The sequence below is a fragment of the Dipodomys merriami genome, unplaced genomic scaffold (assembly GCF_024711535.1).
Source record: "Dipodomys merriami isolate MVZ:Mamm:240054 unplaced genomic scaffold, mDipMer1.0.p SCAF_2, whole genome shotgun sequence".
NCBI classification, from domain to species: Eukaryota; Metazoa; Chordata; class Mammalia; order Rodentia; family Heteromyidae; genus Dipodomys; species Dipodomys merriami.
Window position 1 is genome coordinate 118,134,853 of NW_027203381.1, and position 11,751 is coordinate 118,146,603.

At 45.8% G+C, this 11,751-nt stretch overlaps 1 protein-coding gene across 5 annotated transcripts in view; it reads right to left on the minus strand.

Annotated features, from left to right (window-relative positions):
- Positions 1-7,120, minus strand: part of Erg (ETS transcription factor ERG) — a 236,736-nt gene extending 229,616 nt beyond the window's left edge. For 2 of the 5 annotated variants that reach the window (XM_070030685.1, XM_070030684.1), the window contains exon 1: positions 7,015-7,118. The gene's annotated coding sequence lies outside the window, so the exon portion shown is untranslated. Of the gene's footprint in view, positions 1-7,014 lie in introns of all 5 variants that reach the window. The other 3 variants (XM_070030690.1, XM_070030688.1, XM_070030687.1) reach the window with 3 other exon arrangements.
- Positions 7,121-11,751: the final 4,631 nt, after the last annotated feature.

Consider the following 11,751-nt stretch of genomic DNA (forward strand, 5'->3'; position numbering starts at 1 on the left):
TATCTGCTTGATTGTCACTGTGGGACACTGATTGTTCCTGGAACACCGACTTCCTGAGTCCATTGAAAGGTTGTGGAGCAGCCACGTTGCTACCAATTTTAGAATTTCAACTGGGCTTTGAAGGGAGGCCATCCTGACATTGGAGAGCCAACCCCACCCTTTGGATTGTGTCAGCCATCCAGACTAGGTAGGCCTCAGACCAGAGCTGGAGTCCCTCCCCATTCCCAAGGGATCTGGCATCCTTACACCCATGCTGCCCGAGGACCTGAACGGTGGTATGGGCAGGCGGTATCTGGGCATTTTCCCACTCACTCTTGAGGAAATGGATCCACATGCTCTTTATCTCCTCTCAATATTTGAATCCCAGCAGTCCTAATGCACAGGCAATCTTTTCTCACAAAAGCATCACATTCTTATAATTAAATTAGGTGTTCATGGGAAACAGCACAATTAAGACCAGAAAATAATTTAGAAAGACTAAAGCCATTAGATTAAGACTTTTCTTATTTAGTGAAGAGGAAATACAATTAGGTGAAGGAACTTATTAAAAAATAAACAACGACCTACGCAGAAAGCTGGGTACCTTCCCAGTGCACCAAAGCAACTTCTCTGTAAGAAACAAAGAGACTCTATTTCCTTGCTTCCAAATCAAATTAGAAAGCCCAATTCAAAGATTCCCCAGGAGAAATATTTACACCTCAAAGTAGACTGAAAGAAATTTATTCTCAAGCTGCCAGAAAATTATTATGGAAATTAGTGATTTTCATGTCTTCACGTAATAAGCTCATGACATTGTGATCAGAATATCTACTCTATATCTCTTGAATTTATATAAGCCTTAAAGACTAAGCAAGGAAGTAGAAATGTACTCAGAATAGGGACAGAGAAGTTTTTGTGAAATTATATAGTAACATAAAGTCAGTGATATAACCTAACATTTTATCCAGTAAATAATTCAAGGATGAGTGTGTGTGTGTGTCTATCTGTCTGTCTGTCTGTGTGCGTGTCTGTCTGTCTATGTGCATTTAATGGTGTATATAGTGACAGTCATTGATCAAATGTTCCTAGAGCTTGCTGATTGGACAAATCAAATTAATCTGTAGACAAAAACATACCTACATGATGTAAGAGATGAGTGCATACAAACAATGTGTGGCTTGTGTGTATGTCTCTGGTTTAGACAAGGAGAGCCAGGGCCTGAATATGGCTGTATCTTTCTCTAGGCCTGGGCTGCAGACATTCACATGGAGACAGTCTCCAATGGAGACAAGCCCAGGCACTTCTGGTCAGTGAGGAGAGGTCTCAGAATGAAGACACTAGAGCCAGATTACCCAGATTTTCATCTACAATCCACCACCAATGACAGATGTGACCTTTGGAACTTTGCTTAACCTCTGTGTTTTCAAACAGAGGTGACAAAATGGGCTAAAAGCATAAGGTAGGATCTCAATAAGAAGCAAGGTGCTGGCTCAGTGTCCACCCTCCAGGAGAGCGAGAAGTTAGAGAGCCACCATGAGCTGAGGGAGTTCAGGCCTTCTCTGGCTTAGCAAGTCTCAGTGCCTGAGGATCACTGCAGGAACAGCACCGTGCCTGTAGCTGACAACGTGCTTGCCATCAAGGAGGTACCCCGTGTAAGGTCCGCTCCTGGATGACAAGCAGACTCCACCCTCCTCGCAGCAAAGTCTCCACCCAGTACCTGCATTACCTAGACAACTGGCACACCTGGAAGAGGTCACATCTGCATCCGCTGAGGTCACATCTGAATTTGATGTGGCCACACCTTTCTCCTCCCATACCCTAGATAAGGCCTAGCTCAGGCTCAGACGCTCTCTTTCCCAGCTCTCTTTCCCAGGCCTTCCCTAGCCATGTGGAGGGCCAACATGGCCTGGTGCCAGCCAGAACAATGAATAAACCTACCCCTTACCTGAATACCATGTGCGTGGTGCTGTTCTTACTCGGCTACCTCTTTTTAAAAACCTAACACCCTGTGGCTTAGAGGGTTCCATGCCAGGTACAGCTGAGAGCTGAGAGCTCGGTGCCCAGGGCACACCCTACACACCCCAGGCTCTTCCTTTAACAGTTATACGTTGCTACGTGGGAACACAGACCAGCAGGCAGAGAACCCAATCCCTTAGTCCACAGAGGTGAGACTATACTCCCCCTTTCATACAAAATCCTGACTACAGCCCAACCCCAAAGCTACAAAACTTACAACAAATGGAAATGAAAAGCCCAGTAAGTCAAATAAAAGACTCCGTGGAAAGTCTCTCCAGTACAGAGAATCAAAATGAAAATAGACTATCAGAGCTTGAGGACAAAGTACTAGGACAGTCTAATGAAGAAATGAGGAAAGAATAAAATACTAAAGAAATTGTACTGGGCATAGAAGAAGAAGTACAACCTAAAGATAGAGACTATACTCAATAAAAGTCAGACAACATTTTCCAAATCTTGTGAAGAATACAGTCATTAAGGTACTGGGGCTTTTTTTTTTTTAAGACATCTAACAAAACAAATCAAAAAAGAGATACTCCAAGGCACATCACAGTTAAAATATGAAGTACATAGAACAGGAATAATAGTGAAAGATGCAAGAGAGAAGCACCAACTTACATATGATGTCCACTCCATCAGAATAACAGCAGATTTCTCAACAGAAATGTTAAAGATAAGAGGGGAAATGGAATGATGGATTTTAAGCCTTGAAAGTAAACAACTGCCAATCTAGATTCATCTACTCATCAAAGATGTCATTCATAACTGTAGGACAAAATCCTTCTAAAAAGTTAGGTAATTTATTTAAAGACAGTGGTGAAAATAGAAGAGAAATTAAATCCCATTAGCTAAGCAAATAAGGACAAGTAAAGAATCAAACACCAAACACACACACACACACACACACACACACACACACACACACACACACACACACACACACACACTTATCCAATCAAGTAACCTAGAAATGGCAAAATGGATTAAAGAACTCATTTGTTGCCTACAGGAAATACATCTTCCTGGAAGAAACAAACATTGGCTTAGGGTAAAAGGGTGAAAACAATCTACCAAACAAATGATAAATCTACTCAAACCCAATCTATTCAAACCCAATCAGTCAGAAAAGACCAGGAAAGTCATTTCATATTAATAAAAAGAACAACCCATCAAGAGGAACTAACAATTGTTAACATCTATGTGCCAAATCTTAGTGCATGTAATTTCATTACATGAACACTACCGGATTTACAAATAGAGATGTACCCCCAATAGAACAAAATACCAACAAACACACCTCAGAATTAAATGACATTGTAGACCAGATGGACTTCACAGGCTGTTAAAATATTTCACCCAGGAGCTATATAATATTCGTTCTTTTCAGCAACCCATGGATCTGTCTTCAAAATAGAGCATATTTTAAGACATAACGCAAGTCTTAGAAAATAGAAGAAAACAAATAACTCCCTGTGACCTGTTAGATTATAATGGGCTAAAACTAGAACTCTACAGCAAAAGAAACTACAGAGAGGGAGAAGTCCAAAAGTTTCTAGAACCTAATGAAATGAGAATACAACCTACCAGAACCTTTGGCACACAACAATATCTATGCTGGGTATAAAGAAAATTTATAACCAGGAGTACCTACAGAGAGACAGAGAGAGATCTCACACAAACAACTAATTGATTCTCTTTAAGCTCCTAGAAAAGCAATTATCTAAATCTCAAATTAGCAAAGGAAAGATGCAATAAAGATTAGGGGGAAGCCAATGAAGTAGAGACTGAAAAAAAAACTATACAAAGAATCAATGAAACAAAATTTTTGTTTTATCAAAAAGTAAGATGGATAAACGCTTAGCCAATCTGACTAAAAAGAAGAGGAAGAAATACACATAAAATTAGATGTGAAAATGAAGAGAACAAACACAAATGAAGTCCAAAGATCATGAGGGAATATATTCAAATAAACCCAAAATCTAAGGACGGGGGAAGGGGAAGAACATATTTCTAGATGCACTTGACCTACCAAAATTGAACCAAGAGAATATAAGCCACTTAAATAGTTAAATGAGTTAATGCAGTAATAGAATGTCCCAACACCAACAATAACAAAATGCCCAGACTCCAACAGATTCTCTGCTAAATTCTCCCACACAGTTAAAGAAAAACAAATGCCAAGACTCCTCAAACATTTGTATGAAAAGAGAGGGAAGGAACATTGCAATTGATCCATTTCTTCATTCTAAAACTGGAGGAGATGACTATAACGGCAAAATTTCTCAGTAAAATACTTGCAAACTGAATTCAACAACACCTCAAAAAGATCATACACCATGATGAAGTTGGTTTCACATAGGTATGTGAAATTGTCTCAATGAATGCAATATTTGGCAAACACAATACAGTACATAAAGACTAGAATCACATGACCATCTTAGTTGAGAAAAAGCCTTTGACTAAGTTTAACGTTTTTAATGATAAACGCACTGGAGAAACTAGATATCAGAGAAATGTATTTCAACATAATGAAGGTATATGTCACATCCCTACTGTAGGTTTGCCATCATACTAAGTGGAGAAGTACTGATATTATCTCCCCTGCAGTCAGGAATAAGATAAGATTTCTACTCTCTTCACCCCTACTCAATACAGTAGTGGAATTCCTAGCTAGAGCACTAAGGAAAGAAAAAGAAATGAAAAGGATTTTTTTAAAAGAATGAAGAAGACCCATGATGCCTATTTGTAGCTGACATGACCCTGTGACTCAAGGACCCTACAGATTATTCCCCCCATGAAGATGATCGAAGTGATAAAGCCAGTGTGATCAAGTCCTAAGGGATAGAGGAGAGTGTCCATGCAGCAACAGTCCATCTGTGCGTGCTGATGGTCTCTGCACATCCCTCCCCCATACACAAACCAATCAAGAAGCCCCTTCTTCTAGGAACTTCCATTTCCTGCCATCTAAAGTGAGGACTACACAAACCTGTGTCCTCTGCTGAGCACCCATGAAATGAGATGAGCCCTGGCTCCACATACACTCCAGGTTCGGGCAGGGAGAAGCACCATGCCTGTAGCATCCTCTCCCCCTTCCCCGGGGCTCTCTCCTCTGCACCCCGCTGTCCCCCAGCAGGTCTGCAAGGGTGTGATGGCACAACCACGGATCCCCTGGGTGCAGCTGATGAAGATCAGGACCGGGCAATGCCCCATCTCCCCAGCAGGGGGCGTGCTTTCCTGAAGTCTCAAGATCACCTGGACCTAACTCCAGGAGAGCCACACCATGCCTTCCACCAGTGAGGGCCACAGTGGTCCACACTGCCTGCCTTTGCCCTGACGTCTCCATCTCTGAAAATGGACTTTGCTGTTGAACAGGCTGGTGTGCGTGGCAAAGCTGCTACAGAGTCAGCAGGAGAGCAGGGTTCCTTATAACTAGAGGGGTACAAGAAGCCCGCAGTGAGCTGGGACGGGCCAGGGACCCTACCCCTCTTCCTGGGCAGGGGTGATGTCCCCAGCCTGTGTTTTCCCTCTGTGGCATGCATGAGCCATTTGTATACTTTGAGGGGGAAAGAAAAGTCAGACTGATTTGTGGAAAGTGCGCATGCTTTGTCTCAGTCTCCCCCCCACCTCCCACTGTCCCTCTGCCTCTGTGTCTCGGCCTCTCTGCCTCTGTTTTTGAATACAATGCCCCGCTTAGCGCTCCTGCGAGTTAACAGGCTTAGTTGGAGATAAGGCAAATTTGTTTAGACACGCTCTCTAATATAAAGTGGGGAGGGGACCAAAGTACATGGAGTTTCCAAGTCAAGAGAACATTCCATTCCCCGCCTGGGTTCCCAGCGCGTTAGTAGAGGACAAGCCGAGGCTCGCAGCCGGAGTGTGCACAGCAGTCTGGAGACTGACAGTGCTCCTTGTAGTGCGAGTGCAGGAGAAATCCACCGCCGCCGAAAGCAAAAAGAACCCCTACTTAAGTCAACACGTATGGGGTGGGATGAAGTGCACACAAACATCTTAACCAAAGTGTGGTATTTGCAGAGGAGAATTCAAATGGTGTTCATTCCTTAGAAAAAACAAACTCGCAGCCCAACCAAATGAAGACCAGGAGGGGAGAGGGGAATGCAAAGAGGAAAGGAGGAGAATAAGGTGTTTGAAAAGGGGAGGGCGAGGAAGGAGAGGGTGGAGGGCGGTGGGGTACAGCACATGCGTGCATGCAAATGCTCCTGGGACACCCCTTGGGTAACTCCTTTACAAAAATCCAAAACAGACATGTGATAAAAGTCACAGATTTCAAGAATGACATTGCAATACCCCAGGCAATAAACCTACACAGACGAGATGATGGCACATATGTGCATATGATACCCTTCCATCCTTGCTGTAGATTTCTGAACTCCCAGAACAATGATGTTAAGAACCAGCCATTCAGCTGTGTGGTCCTGAGCAAAACCACCCAGTTCCTCTGAGTCTCGGCTTACCTTTGCAGTAAGTTGGAGTGACAATAACTCATCTACCTACATGTGTGCCTGCAGAGATGCTATGTATGCAAATAAGCGTCCCTTGGGAAGCAGGAAACTGGGGATCAGAGTTCAAGACCAGCCTGGGAAAAAAAAACAGTTCCCCCAAGTTCCATCTCAACCACTGACTGAGCTTAGTAGTGTGCACGTGTCATCCTAATGATACCAAGGAAGCAAAAATAGGAGGATCACAGTCCAAGTTGGCTAGGGCACAAAGCAAGCCCCTATCTTGAAAATAACCAATTCAGAAAGAAGTTGGCAGAGTGGCTCCAGTGATAGAGTACCTACATTACAAATGTGAGGCCCCGAGATCAACCATGAGAAAAGAAAACATGCGGCTACGAAGAAGTAGATGAGGGACCACCTCGACCTTAGTCACCTTCAGTACCGATGCCTGCCGCAACAGGGGCAGACTCTCCCAGAATCCAATGACATCTGTATGCAAGGAAACACAGGGTACATTGCTGAATGCGCCCCCCCGACTTTGCCCCAGTGGGCTTCCTGGACTCACCCAGTTCTATGACTCATGGATTCTGTATCTTTTGCCATGCAGCCCTGGCACTGTGATCTGTGCTGGAAATCTGTTCTCTGATCGATTCCTCAGCTGCTTTTTGTCTCACAAGAACATTGCTTTTTCTTCAGACCATATTGAGTTTTCATATGTGTTGGAAGCATTTCATCTCTGACCTTCCTTTTCAGGGAGGAGGGGGAGGAGGAGGGAGAATGGGAAAAGGGAAAACAAAGTGTTGTGCAAATGTGAGGAGGAGGATGATTGGTTAGACTCCCCTGGTTCGAATCAATGCCACGTGCTGTTTATCACTATGGTTACATAACAACCAGCACACACAGGAGAAGCCCCACACCACCCAGGCACCTGCCGAGGTTTATGGAGCTCTGCTCGCTGATCATACTTGAACTTTGCCAGTCAAGAACTCGCTGTGTTCCAGCAACCAGAGGCTGTGCAGCTCAGCAGCTCACAGCTCCGGTCCCCTGCCCTGACCCACACCCTCAAGCACAGCTCCCCAAACACCATGTTCTAAGCTCTCTGTCAATGGACTTCCCGCGATGTGTGTTCTCGAGTACCTGGCTCGTTCGGCTCACCATTGCGTTGGTGAAGGTCACTCGCGTCCGTGTCCCTGTAATTCGGCTGTCTCCATGGCAGCATAAGGTTTCCCGCATGAAAACAGCATCTCTGTGAGTCCATCCACTGTGGATGGATGGGTGGCTTCCGATCTAACGCCACCAGCAGTCAACGGAGTCTCCATGGTCTCCTGCTTGCTAGACAGCATTCCCCTTTCCTGCCGGTGTCCATCTGGCCGTGGAATTGCTAAGAAGGAGGGCGTTCCCCTGCCCACCCCACCCTCTGCCCCCTCCCTCGGCCTTTTCCTCCAGTGACCAGAACCTAGTGTGTGCAAAAGCATCTGCCCTGGCCTCTCTCCTCACCAGCTCTCGACACAGGCACCGTCTCTAACGCCTCTCCTCGGGAGCATGGGCGTGCTGTTCCAGCTCAGTAGGCTTCCCTGACTGCGAGTGAGGTCAGCGCCTTTGTATGTATTGGCTATTGGGATGTGCTTGACTGTCAGCCATCTTGAAGCGTCCATCTTGAAATGTAAGTGGAGTTTTGCGCCTGTGTCGTGCAAGGCCTCTTGCTAAGCTTAGCTACTGAGATGGAGACTTGGGCTGAAAATCACCACTTTGGGCATTGGGGATCTAGGTAGAGAGGTCGTCTGTGAAAACGGAGACTTTCCTGGCTTCTTTCACCTTGTATTTCTGCCTCCTGTCTGATCCCAGAATAGGAGAGGCCGGTGCTGAAGACAGAAACACTGCCACAGCTGTCCTCAGCTGGCAGCAGTCTCTAAGGTCAAGCCTTCAACATTTGGATGTCAGAAAGTGACAGTTGTCCCTTCTTTTCTGTAGGGACCTATTGACAGGACAGGACACGTGTCCTGTCCGCTCCTGGCACACCGAGACTCCTTTTGCTCATGCGTGGCTATTGAATTGTGTAAACATGCTTTCCTTGAATCTACTAAGAACACTCGATTCTTTTTCTCCTTTACTCTGTTAATGTGAGAAGTTAACAGTGATTGGCTTTTTTTTTTTTTAACCAGTCATGGGGGTTGAACTCAAGGCTCAAGGCTAGCACTACTATTTGAGCCACTTCCTGGTTTTCTAGTGGTTAACTGGAGATAAGAATCTCACGGACATTCCTCTCCTGGCTGGCTTCAAACCGTGATCCTTACATCTCAGGCTTCTGCATAGCTAGGATTACAGGCGTGAGCCACCAGAGCCTGGCTCCATGATTGACCTTTAAAAAAAAAAACTATGTTTCCTGCCTGCTCTATTTGAGATCATCCATGTCTGCCAAAGATTTTGCAGTGAAAACTTGGCTCCTCCTGCCAGCGCACTGTGGGAAGAAGGCAGGAGCGTTGGGGGAGGAGCCTCGTGAAAGGGGGTCAGGTTGTTGTTGGGGTGATCCTGCAGGGGATGTGGGGGTGAGGGGGACTCCAGCCCTTCCTATCTCTCTCTCTTCCTGGCAGTCATGATGGAACAGGCCTCCTCCACCGTGAGCTCCTTCCAGGACAGACTGCGTCGCTGTAGGCCTAAAGCACTCCCACCAAGCAACCCTAGGCCAGAACCCTGGAGCCCGCCTTCCTTTTAAATAGCTCTTCCTGCCTCTGCCTCCAGAGTGCTGGGATTTGATCATGCCCACTTAGGAACTTATCCCTTATTGTCTTAATTTTTTAATCTTTTGCAATGAAGTTAGTTGTGGTCTCTTCTTAACATAAAAATTATAGTGTTATCTTCCTTCCAAATCCTGAAATGGGTCATTCAGATGGCCTTTCTCCCTCTCTTCCTCGCTCCTTTCTTTCTTTTATTCTGCCTCCTTCCTCTCTTCTTTCCTCCTTCTCTTCCTCCCCCCCCCCCACCTCCTTTCTTTTTCTTAATGTCTCTTGCCATGGATTAATCAATTTCATGAGTCTTTTCAAGGAACTACCTTCTGGCTTTGTTCAATCCTCTATTCAATTTGTGTTATATAGCCATATTTCACGGTAGCTAATATCTACTCTTATTTCTAATACTTTTGTTTCCCTCCTGGCAAGCCCTGGATTACATGCTTCTAGAAAGTGTCTGCTCTTGCACTTTACATGTCCCATGGGAATCAGAAAAAGATGAAGCCGGAGGCCCAGCTCCAGGCCTGGTGTATTTCCCTCTCCCCCAGACCCTGGCTCCTCACACCTTGTTCTTCGCTGTTTCAGGCTGATTTCAAGGTGTTTGCGGGATTTTTGGGGTGGGGGAGCCAGTACTGGGGTTTGAACTCAGGGTCTGTGCATTGTCCCTAAGTTTTTGTGCTCAAGCCTAATGCTCTACCACTTCCGGCCTTTTTGATGCTTAAATAAAAGGCTTTCCTTCCCAGGCTGGCTTCAAACCATGATCCTCAGATCTCAGCCTCCCAAGTAGCATGTACCACCAGCACCAGGCTCCTATTTTTGTTTTGTTTTTGTCAACTATTTTATTTTCACTAATTTTTCTGACTACCCTGTTAAATCTTCAACTGTTACACAAGTGGAATCCTCCCTCCCGCTTTAGTGACCTGTGGTGTGTATATGAGCATGTGAAGTCTGTGTATTAGTGACAAAACAATGTGTTTGGTGGGCACTGGTGGCTCATGCCTGTTATCCAGGCTACTCAGGAGCCTGGACAGGAGAGTCTGTGAGACTCTGATCTCCAATAAATTACTCAGAAAAAGCCAGAAGTGGGGCTGTGGCTCAAGTGGTAGAGCACGGGCCTTGAGCAAAAGAGGCTCAGGGACAGTGCCCAGACCCACAGTTCAAGCCCCAGGATCGGCAAAATAATAATAATAATAATAATAATAATAATAATAATAATAATATTAACAAAATGATGTATTGATGATAGAATCCACATTCTGTAAGAACTACATCATTTTCTCCTGCTGCATCACTGGTGATCATGTAAAATCATCCCGGCGTAGGACAGCTCATCCGGGCCTAGCTTATCAGGAAGTTGCTCACAGACTCTTCTGGCAGGAGTATGGAATGTTCCAGCACTGACCCCCGTGAGAGGCTGCCTTCCCAGGCACGTCCCTACCTGCTTTGCGTTGGTTGCTCTCTCCGCCTTCCTCTGGTCCCACACGGGTGGGCGCTGGCTGCCCCCACGCTCCAGGACCCCAACTCCCGGCAGACTATGTTTAGCCTCTGCTAGTGCTGTGACCCGCTATTTGCCCCAATGACTCAGTGCTCGCTGATGGATTTTCCTGAATATTTGTTCTTTTAAGCCAAGTCAAATAAGAGAAAGACGTTGTCCTTAAGAATTCCTGGGCCGCATTCCTTTGCTGCACTTTAAAGACAGGCTTGGGGGTGCTCTGAATTCAATCTTTTGGCTAAAATGAGGGGGAATAAAGCCATTTCTAAAACTGAAGCTAGACTGGACATGGACTTCCTCGTGGGCAGGGGGAAGGCTGGGCTGCACCCCTCCCCCATCCTGTGTCCAGCCTCTCACTGATGAGAACTCGGTCCCCACTCAGCCCGGAGCAACCATAAAAACTGCATGCATTTCCAAGACACATTCACGAATCAATTTCAGAAGCACCCATTGTCAATTTCAGAAGCCACCCGGTGTAAGAATGCCTACAGAACAATGGCCGATTCTACGGGGAAGAACCCACAAATGCTCCCGGAAGTCTCACCTTCGGTCACAGCATAAGTACAATTTTTGTTTTAGGTTGTTGGAGATTTTTGCAAATTTCCACATCCCACTGCTCATTATTAGGACTTTGTGGTGCTGGGGTATTGAACCCGGGGCCCTTGCACCTGTAAGCAGGGCTCTGCCATGGACCTCCATTCCCAGTTTTCACTTTTCCTTTAAATCAGTGTGCTCTTCTGCACGGGCAGCAGACACCTTGACCTGTGCTATGCTGATGTCTTGAAAGCTCCATCCCTAACAGGATATTCAAAGTGAGGCTTTGCTGAAGCAACTGGGTCACAAGCGCTCTGACCTAACTAATGGAGGATGGCAGTGATGAAGTCATCATTTACTGCACAGTGGTCTGAGGAGATGGGGCCTGGCTGAACAGGAAATGAGCTCCTGGGTGAAGGTGTTTTCACAGGCCATGTCTTAGCCCCCCCCCCCCCCCCCCGCTTCCTGGCTGCCATCAGGGAGCAGGCTGGGCTCCATCACATCTGCACCAACCCCATGTGCTGCCTCACTTCTTGTCCAAAGCCAAGGA